We start from the raw sequence: 23585 nt of genomic DNA, 5'->3' as shown, positions 1-23585 counted from the left end.
AACAGCTTGCAAAAAAACTCCCAAGTTTCAACTCCCTTCACCACTACATTTCAATTTACTAATTCTTTTTTCTAAATAGAGAAGCCCCCTTTTCAAATTCTGTTTCAGTGGACTCCTACTCTATAAAGCAGATTAAAACAAAACTGCTGCCAGGTGGTATGGCTCTGTGGTTGAACATAGACCTATAAACCAGAAGGTCAGGGCACATGCCTGGGATGCAAACGATTCAATCCCCAGTAGGGGGCATGTAGGAGGCAGCCGACCAATAATTCTCTCTCATCATTGATGTTTCTATCCCTCTGTCCCTCTCCCTTCTTCTCTCTGAAATCAATAAAAACTTAGTTTTTTAAAAAGCTACACAAATAGCCAAAAAGCACAGGTAAACATTATCAACGTCAGCAGTCGCTAGAGCAATGCAAATAAAGCCATAAGGTAGCACCACTTCATATCCACTAGCATGGCTAGAATCAAAAAGTCAGGCAATAACAAATGCTGGTGAGAATGTGGAGAAACCAGAACCCTCACACAATGCTAATTGGGATGTAAAATGATGCTGCGGCTTTGGGAAACAGTCTGGCAAGTCCTCAAATCACTAAACATGGAGTTACCATAGAGCCCATCAATTTCGCTCCTAGGTATATGCCCAAGAGAAACAAAAACGTATGTCCCCACATAAAAATTTGTACACAAATATTTATAGTAGTATTATCCATAACAACCAGGAAGTGGAAACAACCCAAATGTTCACCAATGGATTAATGGATAAGCTAAGTGTGGTACAGCCATACAATGGAATATTACTCAGTCACAAAAAGAAATGAAGTACTGATTAATGCCACGGGATGAGCATTGAAATCATTATGCTAAGTAAAAAAAAGCCAGTCACAAATTACCACATACTTATATGATTCTTCTTATAAGAAATGTCCATAATAGGCAAATCTATAGAGACAGAGAGTAGATTACTGATTCCTTGGGGGTAAGGGGATATAGATAAAGGGTATATCTACTTTTGAGATGATGAAAATGTTGTAAAATTCACTGTGGTGATGGCTGCACATATCTGAGAATATACTTAAATCCATTAAACTGTAGCTTAAATAAGTGGATTGTATGATATGTGAACGTCTCAATAAAGCTACTTAAAAATATATAATTTGTCATATATAATCTACAATACAAAAATCTCTTGTATTTGTAACTGTATCATAATATAGTGACATGCTGTATGTTTCTTGTTTAAGAGTGAAAAAGATAAATGTACATGGTTTTATTGCACTTATATTATTTCTTCAGACTGTGTTCCAGAAAATATTAATTATATCTCTGGTCAAATAAGTTTAGAAAACTCTGGTTTGAACAAAATCCCTTTACACAGGATTTCTCAGTACATAAGCATTTCTCAAACTAATACTACTACAGAACCCTTTGTTTATCAAGAATCTAGAGATTGGTGTTCCAAAGAACCTTTTAGAAAATGTTCTTTTAGCCCTGGCCTGTGTGGTTCAGTGGGTTGGTCATCATCTGTGCACCAAAAGGTTGCCGGTTCCATTTCCAGTCAGGGTACACATCCAGGTTACAGGCTCGATCCCTAGCAGGGGGTGTGCAAGAAGCAAGCCAATCGATGTTTCCCTCTCTCATCGATGTTTCTCTCTCTCTCCCTTCCTAGCTCTCTAAAAATCAATTTTAAAATGCTCTTTTAGATACAGCATTAGTTTTGTTATTCAACATTTGTAATAGGAGAATAAAAGGAGGTAAGAGAGAATGAATTAACCACATGTATGTTCCAAAAATTCCACTTAGTGTCTACTGTTCTTGGTTCTAAATTATGCAATTACAGCAAAGAACAACATGAAACATCTGCCTTACAATGTAAGTAAGGGGTGAGGCGATATATTATTTTTAAATACATATATTTGTCATCCAGGACACTCCCTTATGGTCAAGAAAAGTCACTCTCATGCATGCAACAAGTGAAAAAGAAAAAAAACACACACACAAAATCTATGAAACAACAGAAGACATTGGACATCGGCAACAAAGGGTAGTAATAGTAATCTCTGAGAGAGGACAGCTAAACCAAGTGAGTCCCAGCTTACTACCTGGAGCAAGGACCCAGGCCACAGCACAGAGAGGAGTCTCCCAACAGAGCAGAGGGGCAGCTAGAGTCTGTAGGGCAGATTAAAGGAAAGGAGAGGTGCCAGAAAGAGAAGCTCAGAGGTCTACAGAAGTCCCATAAGACAGAGAACACTGGCAACTTCTCCCCCAAAAAAACTGTTTTATGCACCTCACACTAAGTCCTGAGACAACTACTGCTCCAAATTCTTCCATAGCAGATTCATTTTGCCTGTTCCAAAGTTCATGTAAATGCATTCAGACAATATGTCTTTTGAAGGAGGAGGGTCTGGCTTCTCCTGCTCAGCACAATATTTTTGTTGAACATATCAGCAAAATGCACAGCATGGATATATCTTGATTCTGTTAATAGACACCTGAGCTGCTTCCCCTTTTTTGGCTCTTATGGTAAAGCTGATATGAATATTCCTGTACAAGTCTTTTTACGACTATTTTCATCTCTTTTGTGTAAATACCCAAGGGTGGTACTACTGGGTCACAGGGTGAAAGGACAGGGTTAGCTATACAAGGCACCGCTTGACTGATCTGCAAAATGGTCACACTGTTTTACATAGCCACCAGCAATGCCAAGAATTCTGAGAGACCCACATCCTCGCCCACATTTGACACTGTATCACTCCTTAAAATTTAGTCATTCTTTTCTGCAATTCCCTGATGACTGGGGATGGTGCCAAATACTTTGTTTTGTGCTCTGTGAAACACTTGTTAGCCTTTTGCCCATTTCATAATTCGGTCGTTTTTTTATTATTAAGCTGGAACAGTTGCTTATGTATTCTGGGCATAAATCCTTTCTCAGACATTGTGATATAAGAGGGATTCACTAAGTACTTCTAGATTAAATGAAAAATGTCTAAGATACGCTTCAAAATAGTTCAGAAGAAGGGCATAGTGAAGGCTATGTGCTGATAATAATGCAAGCTGAGTAACAGTGACATGGGGATTCAGTATACTAGTACTCTTCCATCAAATTGTGTAGTCTGTTTATGTTTGAAAATGTCCATAACAGAAGTTATGGTCAATATTTTTTTAATGCCTGCTCTAAAATGGAGTGAATTCCCTTCCTTCCAATGTTGAGTCTAGCCATCTCTTACTCATCCACAGCTGTGGCACACTATCTACTGCCCTCACTGTGGACACGGCAGGAATTTCATCTTGAGAAATAATACGTATAGAACATAGAACACATAAACACTGACTCAGGGAAGACCCACATGCGTCTATTCAGAAGTAATGGTCTAAATATAATGCCCGACTCATATATTTTGGAGACAAGAGAATGACAACTACATGAATACGCAGGAACCAAATAATGACACCCTTTATTATCATCTACATAATAGCTTCAAAAACTCTAAAACAAAAGGAGGAAATGTTTCTATACTTGTTATTTCCCAACTAATTTTTTAAATTACTGAAATAATTCAACATGTCACTATATCAAGAAAGAACAACATTCAACATACATATACTGGGTGCCTGCCATATGAAGGGAACTATACTATAAACACTTTCTCTGCCCAAATTAGACTCATGTTCTGTTGGGATCCATATGCAAAGGAACTCTAGTAGAAGCCACATTTGATGATTGTGTGTGATATAAACTAAGATCTGAGTAGAGATGAGCAAGGGATCAAACTTCCAAACAGAATATATGGCTAAAATAACAGGAATATCACTCAAACTTAACCTTAAGGAAACTAAAACCATTTTTTTCTTTTGTTGAGGGAGCAGGTAGGAATACTTAAACATCTCAAGTGGGAGAAAGGGCTCAGACAAAGCCTTAAAAAACGCATGATGAGTGTGTGAGACTGTTGGCCCTCCAGACAGCTAACAGCTAAACTCTGCCGATCTACCTAAAGCTCAACCAAAGGCAGGTGGTCACCCAGGACCCCATCATACAGGCTCCGAATTAGAGCTGGAATTTATTCAGTAGTGTCAGTGAGGAGTCACCAAAACCCAGCTTGGCTTTAGGAAGATAATTTCTCAATATGTAGGACACATCACGGGTGGAGAAATCCAGAAGCAAAAAGTGTGTATTCTAACAGTTTAACTTATAAGGCCCAGAACCGGGATGATGTCAGTAACCAGTAGTGCAATGTGGTTTATTAAGTATCTTGAAGTGATCTGGAGGGATTAAATGGAAATGATCAGAGGATGCTCATGCTGATGTAAATTAAAGAGAAAACCTTTCCTCAGAAAGGGTGTTAGAACAATACCAATAGAGATGGGGATGGAGTCTTTTGGTTTTTTTAATGGAAATAAAAAATCACCTGAGTGGAATAGTTTAGGGGCTCATTTTTCTGAAGATACATTTCATTCATTCACTCAACAAACATTCAAGTCTCCATTGTTCCTTAAAGGCCCTTTACTTCTCTCAGGAACAACTGCAACCCTTGGAGTACAGAGTACGGAAAGGTGTCCTCTGAAACCGCTGGTACTTATACCCAGTGGAGAAAGAAAATAAGTCTCAGATTTCTACCCACAGTAAGGTTTCAACACTGAGACGACCTGATAAGTATTTACACTAGAATAATGAGATGTATTATGAAGCCAAATCTTAAAGCACACTACTATGCTTCCTGTACAAATTCATTAATTACCACTTAATGCACATCCTCACCATTCCCAACGATTGTTAAATATGCAGGCCCATTTATAGTGTCCACTCTTATCCAAATTCTCAACTAGCTGTGCCCTAAGAAATAAGTTACATGTCACTTCATCATCTTCAATTTTACCTATAAATTATTAACTCACCAAGAATCTAACACGAAGGAAAGTTCCTGCCATAACTGAAATAGCCTCTTCTATGGTTTTAAAAGGAAAAAAAGTAGCAAAAAAAGGAATCAAAACACTCATACTTTTTAAGAACAATAATAAAACAAATCACTAGCAGCCTTCTGATGACACCTACTGGCCACTTCTCATGGGAAGTTTCCTGCAGCATTTTAAAGGATTTCAGGAACTATTAGAGAAATATAACAATTATTCAACCATTTCACATGCTATCATTACTATTGGGCAGCAGGCATGAAAATTTTCACTCATTTACCTCCTTTTTTCCCATTTTTTTCTCATTACAATCTTGTCTTTGTTTCTCTCTCATCCCTTTTCTCTTTTCTAACAAGTATATATTAAGCAAGTTTGAGTTCTCTCTTCCTCTTTTTCCTGCTCTTTCTTTCTCTCCCCATGCCCCACACATACACATGCAAATTCACACCCACAGACATACTCTCTCACTGGTATGACAAGGCCACCCACACAAGAAACTATCTTCTCTCTGCCTCCATCTCATGTCATCCCACTCTTCAACCCTTCTAGAGTCATCCGAATTAGTGGTACAAGAAAGCAGTGTGAAGTTAGCACATGTTGGCACCACGCCAATAGTAAAGTCACAGCTGGGGATACCTGTGTGCAACCTGACAGGTGTGCACACACAGGCATATACAAAAACTCTCAATGGGATTCTGCCCTTTCCGTCTGTAGGATTCAGAGAAAGCTGCAATGCAGACCTTTCAGATGCCACGGTAGGGACTCTCTTCTGGAAGGACAAGGTAGGGACAGGTAAGACTTCCTACAAGCCTGTCATGAGTTATGAGGTGACAGCTGAGTGAGACAAGAATAAAAATTGGTGGACTACTCAGATCTCTTTCTTAATCTACCATTTGCAAATGGACTTTTTATTGAAACTATGTCTTACCATTATACTATTACCTAATTTAATAAAGTAGCACCCGGGTCAGCTTTAGCTCAAGCGGTTACTTCGGATTCTGCTTGTTGCAGACACATAATAAAGTAGCACCAAGTCCATATAGAGAGTCTGTTAATGAGAACCTGTAATATTAATTGTTGTTACAAAACACCATGGCATATACTTTATGTAATTTCCTCACTATTCTCTCCCATCAGAAACATCAATTTGTAACAGCGACCACAAAGTAAGATATCTGAGGCTACAAATAAACACATCACCTTTCTATGAAAATGAATAAACTCTTCCATGACAAAAAAGAGTATAATTTAATACCCTAAAAGCCACCAATGGGATATACCAGAGGCAGTTTTACCACAGTTAGATAGTAACATGGTGTGGTGAGTTCAGAACATGAACACTCAAGCTCAGGACAGGCTATAGTGCATTCCCAAGTCATAAGTTTGTAGACATGTACATTACCCATCCAGGAAAATGCCTGTGGTGGTTTAAAGTGAGTCCACAAATTCTGGCACTCCCTTCAAAAAGTGGAGCCTGCCTCCCTCCCCTTGGTGTGGGCTGGCCTCAGTGACCTGCCTGTACCAGACAGAAGCAGTGAAGTGAGGGTACTCAACTCTAGAGACAAAGTCATGGAGGCACTGTGCTCCCTGCATGCCCCCTCTTGCATCCCTCCACCTGGGAAAATCCTGTGCCTGGTTGCGAGGACACTTGTGCAGTGTTCTCTGTACAAGGACTTCAGCCTCCTACCAAGCACCAGATGGGAACTGGGGACTCCTGCTGACAGCCACGTGAGTGAGCCTTCTGGGGAGCAGCACTGCCAGTCCTAGGCCAGACTTCAGATGACTACAGCCCTACTAAATCCTGACTACAGCCAAGGAGAGACCTGCAGCCAGAACCACCAGGGAAGCCCAACCCAAACCCTGATCCACAGAAACTACCAGGTAATAAATGCTTGTTGCTTTAACCCACTAAGTGTAGTTGTTAATCCTCACCTGAGGATATTTTTCTTTTCCACTGATTTTTAGAGAGAGTGTAAGGGAGGGAGGAAGAGTGTGGGAGATGGGGAGAGAGAGAGGGAGAGACAGAGACAGAGAGAAACACCTATGTCAGAGAGACACATCCATTGGTTGCCTCCCACACCTGCCCCAACCTGGGCTGAGGATCAAACCTACAACCCAGGTACATGCCCTTCACCAGAATCAAACCCAAGACTCTTTGGTGCATGGGCTGGTGCTCTAACCACTTAGCAACAGTGGCCAGGCTCTAAACAATTATGTTTGACATAATCTGTTATCTAAATATATAAAAGTCTAAGATGCAAAGTATCCCCTCGGGAGTTGGAGCAGGAGATGGGGACTTTGATCACTCGCTATGATGTGCACTGACCACCAGGGGGCAGCACAGAATGAAGGAAGGCCCCGGCCTACAGCCAGAAGGTCCAGATTGGCCTAGGGACCCTACCTGTGCAAGAAATTCGTGCACCGGGCCTCTAGTGTAGCAATAAATTACTAATATATTGCCCTTCTCTGTCCTTTCACCTTGTCTAGAATATATATGGCTCAAGTTTGCCCCTCCTTTATGTGTAATATATACATATATATATATATATATATATATATATATATATATATATATACACACACACACACACACACACACACACACACACACACACACACACTAGAGGCCCGGTGCACAAAAATTTGTGCACTCGGGGGGGAAGGGGGGATCCCTCAGCCCGGCCTGTGCCCTCTTGTAGTCTGGGACCCCTCGGGGGATGACCACCTGCTGGCTTAGGCCTGCTTCCTGGGGGGATTGGGCCTAAGCTGGCAATCAGACATCCCTCTGGCAGCCCGGCAGCCCTCGGGGGATGTCCACTTGCCAGTGGGGAGCAGACCTAAGCTGCAGTCCAACATCCTTAGCGCTGCTGAGGAGGCAGGGGAGGCTCCAACCACCACCGCTGTACTGGCAGCCATCAGCCTGGCTTGTGGCTGAGTAGAGCTCCCCTATATGGGAGCTCACTGACCACCAGGGGACAGCTCCTGCATTGAGCATCTGCCCCCTGGTGGTCAGTGTGTGTCATAGTGACCAGTGATTCCCAGTCGCTCTGCTGTTAGGGTCAGTTTGCATATTACCCTTTTACAGTATAGGACAGAGGCCTGTTGCACGGGTGGGGGCTGGCTGGTTTGCCCTGAAGGGTGTCTCAGATCAGGGTGAGGGTCCCGCTTGGGTGCCTGGCAAGCCTGGGTGACGGGCTGATGGCCGTTTGCAGCTGGTTACACCCCCTTCAAGGTAGGTGTCCCCACTGGGGTGCCTGTACAGTCTGGATGAGGGGCTGAGAGTTTTCAGACTTGCCAAGCCCACCGGCAGCTGAAGCTCCCGGCCTCTCCTTTTTTTCTTTTTTTCTTTTTATTCTGGGATTTATTTACCTTCTATAATTGAAGCATTGTTGCTGTCACTGGCGCTCCCAGCTCTGAGACCGCAGCCAGATGAAAGCAGGTATCTGGGGTTTGTTTAGCTTCTATAATTGAAACTTAGTTGCTTTCAGAGCTCAGAGCCAGGCTGCAGCAGGTGGGGAACCTTGGCTTCCCACCATCACTGGAGCAAGCAAGCCTCCTGTTCGCTTCAGCTGCGTGGCTGCCGGCCGCCATCTTTGTTGGTGGTTAATTTGCATATCTCGCTGATTAGCCAATGGGAAGCGTGTCGGAGGTACAGTTAATTTCAATCTTTGTCTAATATATATATACTAGGGGCCCGGTGCACGAAATTCGTGCACTGGGTGTGGGGGGTGGGGGGAGTGTCCCTCAGCGCAGCCTGCCTCCTCTCACATACTGGGAGCACCTCAGGCGTTGACCCCCATCACCCTCCAATCGCAGGATCGGCCCCCTGCCCAGGCCTGACGCCTCTGCCAGAGGTGTCAGGCTTGGACAGGGGACCCCCATCTCCCCCCGATCACTGGCTCTGGCCCCCGCCCAGGCCTGAGGCCTCTGGCCCAGGAATCATGCCTGGGCAGGGGACCCCCATCTCCCTCTGATCGCTTGCTCCACCCCCCGCCCAAGCCTGACGCCTCTGACCCAGGCTTCAGGCCTGGGCAAGGGGACCATCATATCCCCCCAATCCCCGGCTCCGCCCCCCGACCAGGCCTGATGCCTCGGCCAGAGGAGTTGACCCTCATCACCCTCCAATCACCAATCACCGGATCGGCCCCTTGACCAGGCCTGAGGCCTCCGGCAGAGGTGTCAGGCCTGGGCAGGGGACCCCCAGCTCCCCACAGTTGCAGGCCCCGCCCCTGCCCAGGCCTAACGCCTCTGGCTGAGGCGTCCGGCTCGGGCAGCGGGGACCTGCAGCTGCAGCGGCCCCGCGATCGTGGGCTCCGCTTTAGGCCCAGGCAAGGGACCCCTAGCTCCCGGGACTGCCAGCTTCGACCGTGTCCAGCTCCCATCGCTGGCTCCACCCCTACTTCCTGCTATCACTGGCCAGGGCGGCAAAGGCGCCTGATTCTCCGATCATGGCTGGGGGGCAGGGCAAAGGCGGCCCCAGGGCCGCCTTTGCCCTGCCCCCCAGCTCTTAGCTCCCCCCTGGGTTTCTGATCACTGTCAGTGGCAGGGGGCTTCTTCCTGCTTTCCCTTTCGCCTCCCTGCATTGTGCCTACATATGCAAATTAACTGCCATCTTGTTGGCAGTTAACTGCCAATCATAGTTGGCAGTTAATTTGCATATAGCCCTGATTAGCCAATGAAAAGGGTATCGTCGTACGCCAATTACCATTTTTCTCTTTTATTAGTGTAGATTTCCTTTCCTATATGCTCCACATTTAATAAGAATCTTCAGAACCAAAACAATAGTATGCAGGAGGAGGTCAATAAATGTTAACTGAAGTATACTGTTTGAAATGCATAATTTCAAACTTCTGTAGGATATTAGAACTTTGATAAACTGACATTCAGATTTATGCCTCTCCCACTATCAAAATCAGATCAGATCAGATATAACTTACAATGAAAAACTGATATAATAAGATCAAGAGTTAGTAAAGGGCTAACTAATAAAGAGATGAGGGGGGAGAGTTTTAAATTTAGAGTCATGTGGAATAAAAGAAATGTCTTAATGTTTCCTGAGTCACCTCCTCATTTTGGATGAAGACTTCCATTTTTATAGGCCCCTATAATTGTTCAGCAACTGACCTGCCTCAGAATTAACAGTAGCCTTGAGTTCCTTTGGACAAGCACATGGACAGTCACAGGCTGAAGGAGTGACAACGCTTTTGGCCACACAGACTGCTTAACTCCCTCACCTTCCCTAGCAGGCAGCATTTAAGATTAGGCCACACAGGGGCCTCTGGCCAACTCGTACCTGACCAATTTCCACTTCCAAAGCATCTCACATACCATGTTTAGCTTAACCCTGAAAAAGGACCTCCCCTAGCCAGAGTCCAAAGATACACTGAAGACAAGCAGGTTGCAACTATGTGCCTCCAAGTCCAAATGGCCAGAGCAAAGTCCAACTATCAGATGGAGAAAAACAGCTCCACTCAATTCAGAACAGCATATTGTTTTTATTCCAGGGATACTATTCTATTTCCAATATCCAGTTCAATTTTGCCTGCAAGTTAAAACTTAGATTATTTGCTTAGTGTTTACGTTAGAGCTTAAACAATGACCAGTAAACCATACTAGTAGGGACCGAACCATAGTGACCAAAAGAGAACAGATAGACATCATTCCTTCTGTTACCAAAGAGCCCCAGCATCCCAGCACTACTTCTGAAAATGTATGAAAACATTATAAAACAAGTCATGAGATTAAAATAAATTATAAAATCAGCTCAGCTGTCTTACCTACCTATTTCTTTTTTCCAAAAGAAAATATTCCTACACCTCAAGACTATTTCCCAAATACATTGAATTGATCCAATAATAAAGTTAATTTATGACAACCTTATATCAACAACCTCTGACAAATGTATTTGTATAGTCGAAGAGATTTTACGGAAAAGTAAAATTTTATACATCTCCTTTCCAAAAGTATATTCAAAATCAATACTTTATTAGTATTTCCATCTAATTGTTTTAATTTTTTAGAGAAAAAAATGTTATTAGGACAGAAAAACAGGATAAAAGAAAGGAAGAAAATCCTATGAGTAGAGATAGAAAACTTCAATGCCATTAAAAGCAGACACATAGGATTGTTTGTATCTTAGGCCATTTGAAAAGGTTATTTTATTATCAATGTAACTAATCACAATGAAACTATCTCTTCCAACTAAAGACATTATAATGAATTTTCTTTACAGCTATAGAGAAATGTGATTTTCTGTTTCCCATCAAATAGAACAGGCTATATAAATTCTTCTTCCTTTTTATTGTAAAATATAATTCCATCTATAAAATCAGTCATGAAATATTAACACTGAAACAACAGAATATATCTCTTTTACTTAATTTACTTTAAAGGGTCTATTCACCACAAAAGGGGGGTAGGGTGTATGTTTGATAGAGCCCCTACTTCCTCATTAAGTGTTTCCATTAGACCCTTTATTGTTGAGAATTTACAATGTAGCCATAAAAAGCATTTCAAGATAAAAGTTAGTATACTTTCCTTAAATTTGCCTTTCATCTTTTTCAAAAGGCAAGAGAATGAAGCATACAGCATATGAATCCTGAGGAAAGGGAAGAGAATTAGGAAAATAAAATTTAAGAGACATATTTACACTGAAAATTTTAAACACTACTGAAAAGAATATTAAGGTACAAGAAGGACTTTGTTTCCATCCCAACTATACCAACAATATGTGCAGTACACAGGGTGATCATGTAACTTTTCTGAGCCCCAGTTTCCTTGTTTCCTTGAGTCATAGATTCAAGGAGAAAAATGAGACAGTAAAGAATTGGTGAGCACTCAATCAATAGAAAAAGGTATTATCAGGAATTTCTTTTTCATTCCAGCAGAAAGAGGAAGAAAAGGATGGTTCCAAAATGTAAATCTGGGGGAAATATAACTTTAAAACTGAACATCTGAAAAAAACATTTGAAGACATGCTCCCCGATGTTCTTGCTTATAGATTCTTTAGGTCCACCAAGAAGAGTTGGAAGACAATGGCTAATCAAAGAACTACAGAAACAAAGACTAAACCACTAATTTTGAAAGTAATTTGTAAAACGTAATTACAAATGTCAATAAGCTAACACATGTAAAACTATCAAGCCTCAAGATATATGGAATGTAAATTATTAGGTATCAAATATTAGTGTTAAGAAATATTTAGCCCTGGCTAGGTGGCTCAGTTGTTGGAGCGTCATCTCGTACACCAAAAGGTTGTGGGTTCGATTCCCCGTCAGGGCACATACCTAGGTTTCAGGCTCAGTCCCTGGCCAGAGCATGTACAAGAGGCAAGTGAAGGATATTTCTCTCTCACATGGATGTTTCTCTCTCTCCCTTCCTCTCTCTAAATCAATCAAAACATATCCGTGGATGAGGATTTTAAAAAAGAAGTATATTTAAAAAGGAGAACTTCAGTATTAAATTTTAAAAGTATAATTCTAACAAAACTATAAGGTTAATAGTTTTTTCTCTCTAGGTGGTGAAATTATAGGGTTGTGTATTTTTTTCTTCTTCCTAGTACTTTTCTGTACTTTCCAAAATACATTACTTTGGGAGGAAGACTGAGAGGATAGCTTTTAAAAAACTATCTATACATAGTTGAAGTAATGGAAAATAACTACTCTCAAAAAAGAAAATAATTCCTAAGATAGAAATACATTTATAATTGTGGTTCTTGCACTAAACTGAGAATCAAAACAAATAAAAAGGAGACTTACAACAGTCACAGATGCTTAGGGTCTAATTTTGGTCAAAACACGCCAGGACATAAAGAAATTTACCTCTCATTCATGGAACCTCACACTAACCTCAAGAATGGAGGGAAGAGGCACAGTAACAATGGGCAGAGCTAGCACCCACAACTTGGCCTCTGACAGCATCTCCACTAAAGGGCTCTTTAAGAAATGACAGATTCCAGGGGCAAGGTAGGTACACTTGAAGCCTAGAGCATCTTTTTATGTCAGAAAGTGAGAAAGTGCTTTTTTAAAATAATGATGCAACAAGGACACAGGAGTCAGTTGGAATGGGCTCCTACTGGCCAAATCCTACTAGGACAATTTGAACACCAAAATAACTAAGCACCATTAAAACACGGACTATGTAGATTCTTAATGAAAACCGTTTGCTCTCATTTTTTTAAAGACTATAATTTCTACTACCTCTCTTTGAATGTTCTAAATTTTCTAAGCTATTTTTAAAAGTACATTACCACCTTAGTTTAAATTCTAATGGTTTGATAATTACATGCACTCCTATAACTGTGATTCCTCTTTTTGTAATAATTGATCCAATAATTATATCAAATTATGATCCATAATTCACAATCAGCAGAAATCACAAATAATTTGTACACTCCTAAAGAAGTGGTGTGTTGCTTGTTCGGGGCTTAAAACAGCTTCCATTATATTTAGTAACAATCACGCTGGGCTTTAGTTACATTGGATGATTATACTGGTATTACTCCAACTGTGTCGAACAATGTTTTTTTCTCTACCAGTCTTCTTATTACCTTACTTGTTTGTATTTTAAACTATTTTGGTGTTTCTAATATAAGAAAAAAGCACAGCATATCAGTTCAAATAAAAGGGAAGTATGGTCGTCAAACACAATATGAAAAGCACTCAGAATTAAGACAGATGATCTAGCTTTAGCAAGTGCATTTGAAACTATAAGAGCTGAAATACCTACAATCTGTTTTTAAAAGCCTACATTCCACAGTTACCCATAACGGATCTCAGACAAGCACTACCTGTGTCTGAAATACAGACATCCCTGCTCTGCAGGGACTCCCATGGCTGCCATCTTCTTAGCCAAGCACTGACTCTGATACAAAGTATGACGTGATAACAAATGCTTAACAGTTCTTGTGGTTTAGACAACTTTAGCACTCTGAATATTAAACAAAAATAGTGGCATGCAATTTGACTTAGAACTTCTAGAACCATATTTTTATTTTTCCTATACATGTTAACTTTAAGGAGTGACTGCCCTACCATAATGGTTTAAAATAACATGTATTTGAGCCAAACTTCGGACAAATGCCAGGAAGCAAAATCTCAAATGCTCTGGAGAATGACAGTTTGCAGTTTCTTGTATGCATCTGAAATTAAGGAAGAGGATGTGGTGAAGAAAGCAAGGCAGGACAGGATTATAGAATAGTTAAGATTATGTGATCTCTTGAGGGTGGTCATGCCTTCAAGAGGTATTACTTCTGGCAATTCCAAGGTGTGATAACCTAAATGAGCAGAATCAATGGACAGGACTTGCTAAAAGCAAAGATAAACCTTTTACTAAAGAAGTTATAGGCCTGGGGCCTGATCATCCACCATGACCTGCCCAGTTAGTAATTTATGATGAGATCATCCTATGAAGTTACTTTCCATAGAATCACTTACTCATCCAGTTTCTTAAAAATTTGGTAGATGCAAAAAATGACTTTAATATGTGCAAGGTACTAAACCTAACAAAATCCTGACTACAGATCCCAGTTTAATAAAATTAAATTCTTATCTTTGAAGTCCTTCTTGGTTTCCCTATCACCTTCCTTCTTCTTATAGAGCTACCCAGTAAGTTGAATTTTGTTGTGTAATTTACCTGTTTATCACTTTACCACATTTGTTTCCTAACAATTTGCAATATTGCTTCGCATGTTTCTAAACTTTAAAAAAAATGAAAAAACTATATACGTTCTTCTAGAAATAGCTTTTTTCCTGTTCCTGCCACTTATCCTTAGTGTTGTATGAAATCCATTCAGTTTCACTGCTGTAGAATACTTCACTACGGGAATATATACAATTCATCCATTCTCCCCCATCAGACATTGCTTCAAGTGCTTTCCTTTTATGAGCAGTGCAACCTTGAGCATCCTCATCCACCTCTCCAGGCACTCCTGTGCACGGATTTCTCTTGCGCAGTGCTTTGCCAACTTTAGCAAATCACCTGGACAGAGAGTTGAGACTGAAAGCTGGCCCACCCTCAAAGTTTCCCATGCAGTTGGTCTGGGTGGGATTCCAAAATTTGCATTTCCAACAAGTTCCCTTGAGATGCTGGGAACACAATTTAAAAGCACTGCTCTAGGAGAAAGACCTTCTGGGGAAAGGGGAATTACTGGGTCAAAGGGCATGTGCATCTTTAGCTTTACTAGATAATTCCAAAGTTACTGTACCAATTTATACTCCCATCTGTGTGTAGCATTCCAGCTGTTTCCTACCTCCCAAATAGATTTTTACATCATGCCCAAGCTAATGGGTATGAAACTACATACTATTTTGGTCCAAATTTGCTCTTTCCTAATTACTAATGATGTTAAGAATCTCTGCATTCAGGTTTCCTTTTGTGTGAGATACCTATTTGGGTTATTTGCCCATTTCTTATTGATTTGTTGTTCTTATTAATTTGTTGTTGTTTACCCTTCTGGACACTAATCTTTTATAAAAAAATATATATATATATGTACTGATGAAACTAATGTCAGCTTTCTCACCAAAAAAAAAAAAAAAAGTCCTGAAAATACCTAATCCACACTTGTGACTTTCTAGGTTTCATTTAATAATCACAAGTGGTTAGAGCAGGGGTGGGCAAACTTTTTGACTCGAGGGCCACAATGGGTTCTTAAACTGAACCGGAGGGCCAGAACAAAAGCATGGATGGAGTGTTTGTGTGAACTAATATAAATTCAAAGTAAATATCATTACATAAAAGGGTACGGTCTTTTTTTTTTTTTTTTTTTTTTTATTCATTTCAAACGGGCCGAATCCGGCCCGCAGGCCGTAGTTTGCCCACGGCTGGGTTAGAGCATCAGCCTGTGGACTGAAGGGTCCCTGGTTTGATTCCAGCCAAGGGCACATGCTGGGGGTTGTGGGCTCAATCCCCAGTAGGGGGCGTGCAGGAGGCAGCAGATTAATGTTTCTCTCTCATCCTTGATGTTTCTCTCCCTCTCTCCCTTTCTCCCTCAAATCAATGAATTTTTTTTAAAGAGCTAGAAAAACCCATTAAAAAAAATTACAAGTGGTCAATACTGTTGTTAAACATACGGATCTTTTCCTTTATAGTTTGTACCTTCTGTGATGTGTTTAAAATCTCTTCCCTACATCAGTCACACAACTACTGATCTACATTGTCTTCCAAGAGTTTCATAGTTCTGCCTTCCATATTTAAGCCTTTAACTGTTGACTTTTGTAGCTGGTTTTTGTGAGTGATATGAATTAGAAATGTATAAAAGTTTCCTGTTTGTTAAGGGTCATAGATATCACCAACTCGAACTTTAGGAAGATACAGAAAGTGCCCCAAGTAAAATATTGATTAGGTGTCAACCACTTTGTTTTTGTTTGCTCTCTCATTGAGGCAAACAAAAAAGTGGAAATTTTCAATGTGAAACTTTGAATGTTATTATCAAATTAGCCAGACTATGATTCCCTACTCCATCACACTCCAGGAATATTACTTAGAAACATTAAAAACCCATAATTTAGTCTTATTCTAAAAAATAATAATAAGACAGGTAAGCACTGGGTAGTGTGGTTGAGCTATAAATCTATACAACCTTTCCAGAGAGTAATTTTGCAATATCTGTATCAAAAGCCTACATGTATCTTCTTTGAGCTATCAATGAATCTTCACAGAATTTATCTTAAGGAAATAACTGGATAAAATGTGTTTCATATATTCACCATAGAACTCTTTATAAGAGAAGAAACTGGAAACAAGCTAATACCCAACAGTGCAGGATGGGTTAGCGATGTAGCTGCTGTGGCACATTGCAGACTCAATGCCCTGGCAGAGTACACTGCAGTGTTACTGTGGGAAGGTATTCACAATATTCAGGGAACTTATAAAAGCAAGTAACAAAACAGACACATAATATTCATTTATTCACAAACATTTATTGAGTGCTTTGTGTGTGCCAGGTACCAAGCAACTCATTGGTAAACAAAAAGATCTCTCCCCTGCCTCCAAGGAGCTTAAGAGCTTACGAGGGAGATAGAACAGAATTAATATCTTCCAATTTACTCTGGTTGGGATATTAAAGGCACATGCATATTGAAAGAGAGACAATTTATATGTGTATATATGCAATAATCTCACATTCCATCAGCATGGCCTACAAAGAGAACACACCCAGCTCTACGGACTAGCGAGTGGATAAGCAACTCCTTAGGCAACTGCCTAAGAACTGAAGGGTATTCATCTTCTACAAATTTTAAGAAAAGCTGTGAATTTTAAGAAATTCAGTTATGGAAAGCTATACCCTGGAATACAGATTTGAGACACTGCAGAACCACGGCAAAAGAATTGGGGCAAACAGTTTCCATTGCTTCCAATTCAAAACCAAGTTGAGCAAATAACTGTTAGCCCAGTGCCTATTTCTTTTTTTTTTAAATTGTTTTATTGCTTAAAGTGTTACAAAGAGTATTAATATGTCTCCTTCCCCCCCCCTCCCGCCCTTGACAATCCCCTAGCCTCCCCTACCCCCCAGTGTCTTATGTCCATTGGTTATGCTTATATGCATGCATACAAGTCCTTCGGTTGGTCTCTTACCCCCCCCCTTCCTGCCCCCCAACCCTCCCCGGCCTTCCCCCTGTAGTTTGACAGTCTGTTCAAGGCTGCTCTGCCTCTATATTTATTTTTGTTTACCCTCCTCTGCTATACTTGGGTCTGACAAATAATGAAATCTCCCTACAAAAGAAACAGTTCACAGTTAGGGTCACACACCAAGGATTCTAACATTATATGTTCATTTCTTTTAAACTTATGCACCAAAATCAGTGAAGTTATGAGGCTCATTAATTACAACAGGAAAATTTTTCACTTTAGAGCACAGAAGGATGTCAGACACCACCTCAACCAAGAGATCAACCAATGATACACGTGCATCCCAATACAATGCACAAACTCACCACTGTGGCATTCTTGCCAAAAATGCTTAACCCTCAACTTAATAATGAAGATCAGGCAAATCCAAACCAAGGAACATTCTACACAATAACTGACCAGTACTCTTCAAAAGGTCCTGAAAGATAAAGAAATCTGAAAGGAACTGTCACCTAGAAGACACTAATAGACATGATAACTAATACTGGTTTGGATCCTGGATCAGAAAATGGACAGCAGTGGTGAAACTCGAATGAAGACTTTAATTATCAACCGCCTGGTCTCAATGACTACACTATGGTTACAGAAGATGTTAACAAAGGGGGGCAGGCTGAAAGGTATATATCAATTCCCTGGACTATTTTTGCAACCCTTTTGTAATTCTAAAATTATTTCAAAGTAAAAAGTTTTTAAAAATCATCTCATGCCGAAACCGGTTTGGCTCAGTGGATAGAGCGTCAGCCTGCGGACTAAAAGGTCCCAAGTTCGATTCCGGTCAAGGGCATGTACCTGGGTTGCGGGCATATCCCCAGTGGGAGATGTGCAGGAGGCAGTTGATCAATGTTTCTCTCTCATCGATGTTTCTAACTCTCTATCTCTCTCCCTTCCTCTCTGTAAAAAATCAATAAAATATATTTTTTTAAAAAAATCATCTCAGATGAATGATTTTTTAAAAAAGTATAGGATACCACTTATTAACTCTAACATAAAAATATATTATCTCCTCCAGTAATTGTACTAAAAAAAATCCAATAATTACAGATGAGGCTTAAGTTGGAATTTTTATTCAATAAAAACCTGCAGTTGGGATAACTAGAGAACAGAGTAACTTTCCTAGGGCACTGAAATTTCTCCAAATAAATAAACTACCTTATTTCCCCCCCTTACTCTTTTTTAATTGAATTCAACTTTCATTTATTTAACATCTACTATGGGCATGTAACTGTGCTAGGGCCTCATGTTATTTTGATATATAAGAAAGAATCTCTATTTTAACACACAAGATAACAGAAATGCATCACCTAACAAAACTGGAAGTAATTGATGTTCACCGCTAAACAATCTGGCAATCGATCTGGAAACCCTCTTTACTGTCAGTGTTGATAAGACTGAGGACCCTCACAGCTCAAGTGTGTCCCCTTCAACAATAACATGTTCTGACCTCTAAAATTATCTACAAAAATTATCCTTGAAAATGACTCTCTCTGACAATCCATTTCTAGTCCTTTTTTTCATCTAAGCATTTTGATATTGGTGCCTTGTTTGTAACTCAAAATTTAAAAACGCGAATCTCAGCCCTGGCCGGTTTAGCTCAGTGCACAGAGCATCAGCCTGAGGACAGAAGGGTCCCGCGTTCGATTCCAGTCAAGGGCACATGCCCAGATTGCCGGCTGGATCCCCAGTAGGGGCGTGCAGGAGGCAGCCAACCGATGATTCTCTCATCATCGACATTTCTCTCCCTCTCTCTCTCCCTCTCTCCCTCTCCTTTCCTCTCTGAAAGCAATAAAAATATATTTAAAAAGGAAAAAAGAAATAAAAATGTGAATCTCTGAGTACCAGGGAAAAGGTTAGGCAGGCATAGACCCATGGAGGTTTACTTACTCTCTTCTTAGATCAAAAATGATGTGTGAGACTATGTTTTTCAAAGTGTGGTCTCAGAGCCAGCAGCTTCAACAGAATTCAGGAACTTGTCAGAAATGCAAATTCTCAGTCCCAGCCCGGACTACTGAATGAACCTCTGTCAGGACCCTCTTTTCACAAGCCCCCAAGGTGATCCTGAAGCACTATAAGTTTGAGAATCAATGAGGAAAGAACAGAACGGCCAGACAGCAAATCAGCAGGCCAGATTCTAATCCTTGCTCTGCCACTCATCTCTGGGATAGATTTGTCACTTAGCTTCTGTGGAGCTCAGCCTCTCTATCAGGCAATGAGGGAACTGTAATAGACCAATGCCAGTCCTCATGCCCTCATTGATAACTCTGCGAGGGCATTCATTCCTATGAGGCCTAAAAGTGAAAAGAGCACCACTGTGTGTCACCACTTATTTCTTTTGTTAAAATGAAACAAAATTTCTTCATCCACTGGTTTCTGAATCTTATTTAATAACTCTAAAATAAATAAAATTGTGTTTTCTTTAGTAAAAGCCATACAATGCTAATTTCACAGTTTCCTATTTAGTTCTCTATCAAGTCTATTTTGGAGGAATTCATTACACATAACAAAAATTCCAAGAAACCCATCTACCACAGACTCAAAAGTCGTATGTTGCAGCCTAATTCCCAATGTGATGGTCTTTGAGGTGGGGCCTTTGGGAGTAATTAGGTTTACATGAGGTCATTGAGGGTTGGCTCCCAAAGATGGGATCAGTATCCTATGAGCGACAGACAGACCATAGTTCTCTCTTGCTCTCTGGCATGTGAGGACACAGCAAGTAGGTGTCATCTGCAAGGCGGGAAGAGCCCTCACTAGGAACCTGCACCTTGATCTTAGACTTTTCAACCTCCAGAACTGTGAGAAACAAATGTCTGCTTTCTCAGCCACCCAGGCTATGGTATTTAGTTACAGTAACCCAAGCTGACTAAGACACACACTCAAATGTCCCCTCTGGTAATTTAACCCAAATCATAGTTCCGAACTGTGCTCCTCTCCGTAAACAATATGGGTGACCCAACCACAAAAAGCATTTAACAAGTATGGAAAATAAAGAACTTAAAAAGGCATAGATCTAGAAATTTCCATTAACTGCCTAAGAAACATTAAGTTTCATTTAATCTCCTTCTCATAGACTTATAAACTGGGATTCTTCTCACAACTTGCAAAATGAATCTCAGAGATGGGGGGAATCAACTTAGAAGGTCAGAGAGTTCTCCTGGAAGAAAACAAACTTAATAAGGTTGAATATTGGGGGAAATGTCCCATCAATCAAATGAATACCCACTGATTCTTGAGACTCAAACAGGTATCCTGCAAGCTCTCACCACTCCTTTCAAGCAATCAGACACACTGTCCTCCGCGCTCCTGTATCTCCATTTCAGCACTTTCAAGAGGCATCCTCTTTGTGTATCTGTCTCCTCAACCAGACCTAGAAATCATCTAGAGCAGTGTGTCACTCTCTCCCGCACCTAGAACGATGTCTGGAATAGAGCAGGAACTAATTTTGTTTAAGTGTAGCCACTGTACTGAAAACCAGTGAAACTGTGTCCTATCTTGCAGCTTTTCTGTAAATCTTAAATCATTCCTAAACAGCTTCTTTTTTTAAGGCACCAGTAGCAACAGTTAACAGCAATAATCACAACTGCCTTAGGTATCAGGCAAGAAAACATCTGCTACTCGAAACCCCTGCCTTAACATTTTTCAGACGTGCCAGAAGGAGTATGTCATTTCACATGTAGCAAACTTGAAAAAGAATGAGTAACAAACACCTTGAGATTTGAATCCTGATGTTAACTTTGGTCAAAGTATTTAATCTGGTTCTCACTTGGCAAAAAAGGGAATACTGATTCCTACTAGGTTGCTGTGCTCTCCTAATGATGCTCTAATCCACACGCGAGGGCCCTTCCCTACAGATCTATACGGTGTTCCAAGTAGACTAACGCCTCACCGCAAAGCACGCGAACACTGTAAGGCGATCCACCCGCACAGACGGTAAAGTTACACCCCAATCACCATTAGGGCTATGATTACCTATAAAACAAAGAAATCCCACATGTGTGTTTATGGGTGTCCAGCCTGCCAACACAGCCTATTCCAGAACTCCCCAATGAAATACATGGGCTGTTCGAAATGCAACGCAACCGACAGGGGTCAGCAGCTCCAGGCGCCCGGCTCACTGAGGTCCAGAGAGGGCAGGCACACGCGGGACAGCTCGCGGGCTGGGAGCTGTGCAGCTGCGGGGACCGACGCGCGGCCCGAACCGCGGCGTGCGGCAGCCCGCGGTCTCCCTCCCAGGGCTGGGGCGGGGGAAAGCCCAAGAGGCCGGGCCCCCGCGTTAGCCACGGCGACAGTGATCACAGCGTGGGGCCGCTGCCAGCCCAGCGTCCTTAACGGAAGGAGGTAGGGTGGCAGCTAGGGAGGCCGAGTGGGCGGGCGGCTAAGGAAACCACCGCCCAGGCTACCACCGCGGGCGGCTCCGCTCGGGCGTGTTTGGGTCTGTTCCGGAGCCAGCGGGCGGTCAGAGGCGCCGCTTCAGCGTGGACATCCCGGCGCCGCGGGAAAACCGAAGCCCGCGGGTGCACGTGAGCCTGCCCGGGGCTGGGAGCGGAGCAAGCAGGGGCGGGAGGGAGCGGAGGCCGGCGGTGGCGAGCACCGGCGGGCGTGTGAGGGGCGAGTCTGGGAGGCGTCGGGAGGGACCGGCGAGCGGGAGGGGCGGAGGCGGGGGGAAGGGGGAGGAGGAAGAGCGAAGGGCCCTGGCGGGGCTCCCGGCGTCCAGCCGCCGGCGCCCCGGCCCGCAAGCCACCGCCCCCAGGCCCCGCGCTGACGCTGAACGGTCCCCGCCTCCAAACCCCCCGCCCCGGCCAGACAGTAACTTACCTGTTTGCCGACAGGATCGCTCCTGCTGCCCCTACGACTGACTCCTCCGGCTCACCGTCTTCCCTCTGGGAGGAAGGGGCGGGACATCCTGCCTTTCCGTTGACCGACTTCCGGCGGCTCCCTGGACAACTCCGTCGTGAGCCGACCGCCGGACGCTACAGCCAAAATACAGGATCTCGGGACCGGTTTAGTAAAACCCACTCCAAGTACCCTTTTTCTTTGCCTCGAATGGCCAACGGGTCCGTGTGCCGTCTTGTTTTCGGTACATCATCGCTTGCCGGAAGTCGCTCGGAGATGAAGCCGGAAGTCCCACCTCTCCCCTAGAGAAAACGGAAAGCCGAGGGAGTCAGTCTAAAGGAGAGATCGTGGTCCGGCTGGGAAGCTGGCGGTGTCGGCCGGGGTGGGCAACCTGGGACTTAGAAGGTCCGCGAACGGGTTCCTCCCGGGCGACTCTGCCTCCGCGTCCCCTCCCTCCTCCAACCCCCTCGCCGCCCGCCTTGGGAAACCCCGAGGGTGACGCGGAGAAGCCGACGCCCCGGGCGCTGCGAAGGCCTGCGGGGCCTTGACCCGGCCCGAGGGGTGCCGCTGCCGAGGCCCTCATGTAGAGGACCCAGCAATTTCTGCTGGGCCAGGCGCGTGCGCCCCTCCAGATTAAGAGAAAAAGCTCTCCCGAGACTCAGATTGGAGTCCTCGCAGTCACAGGCCTAAGGGAGTCAGGAGCCGAATTCCGAGGCAAAGGAGTTCAGTGTGGTGGTTCAGTTGGGCAGTAAGAACCGAAAACGCCCCTGCGTGGACTGTTTGTGAACGTTAACGGCACAAGGATTGGCCGAAGAAAGACACTGTGCGCCCCAGTCACAGCCCCTTGCCCCTTGTGCAGGAGCATCTAGGGCTTCGAGTCTAGAACCTCAGGACCCAGGAAGGAAGACCAAGTGCAAGGACAGCAGCACCTTATCTAGAGACGGGCCCGGTATCCCACCTGGGGTTAGATGGTGACGAATTCTAACTTCTCTTGCAGACAGGGGCACCTGTTAATCAGAATTGTATTTAGGAAGATAAAGTGAGTAGGCTTTGAAATAATGCCCTTATAGTAATAATGATAGGCTTCCTACCCACATCATCTCTCACGGCCAATTTCAGCTCAGTGCTATTTAAATCAGACTAATTAGGATAGAGCCGTGATTCAACTGGTGTGTGGCAAGAATTTTTAAAACATGCAATACCGGACTAGTCAGGGGCAC

General features: G+C 42.6%; 1 protein-coding gene and 1 long non-coding RNA gene across 4 annotated transcripts in view; one reads left to right on the top strand and one right to left on the bottom strand.

Annotated features, from left to right (window-relative positions):
* ZNF407 (zinc finger protein 407) overlaps window positions 1-22468 on the bottom strand; it is a 411369-nt gene extending 388901 nt beyond the window's left edge. For all 3 annotated transcript variants that reach the window (XM_059706377.1, XM_059706379.1, XM_059706378.1), the window contains exon 1: window positions 22348-22468. The gene's annotated coding sequence lies outside the window, so the exon portion shown is untranslated. The remainder of the gene's footprint in view (window positions 1-22347) is intronic.
* LOC132239695 (uncharacterized) lies at window positions 21645-23409 on the top strand. Its single transcript, XR_009454119.1, has 2 exons — window positions 21645-22052; window positions 22362-23409. It is a non-coding gene; the product is annotated as an uncharacterized LOC132239695 (long non-coding RNA).
* Window positions 23410-23585: the final 176 nt, after the last annotated feature.

This window comes from Myotis daubentonii, chromosome 8 (assembly GCF_963259705.1).
Source record: "Myotis daubentonii chromosome 8, mMyoDau2.1, whole genome shotgun sequence".
In the NCBI taxonomy this organism is placed as follows: Eukaryota; Metazoa; Chordata; class Mammalia; order Chiroptera; family Vespertilionidae; genus Myotis; species Myotis daubentonii.
The sequence above is the reverse complement of the archived record's forward strand: the minus strand, read 5'-3'. Positions and strand labels throughout refer to the sequence as shown.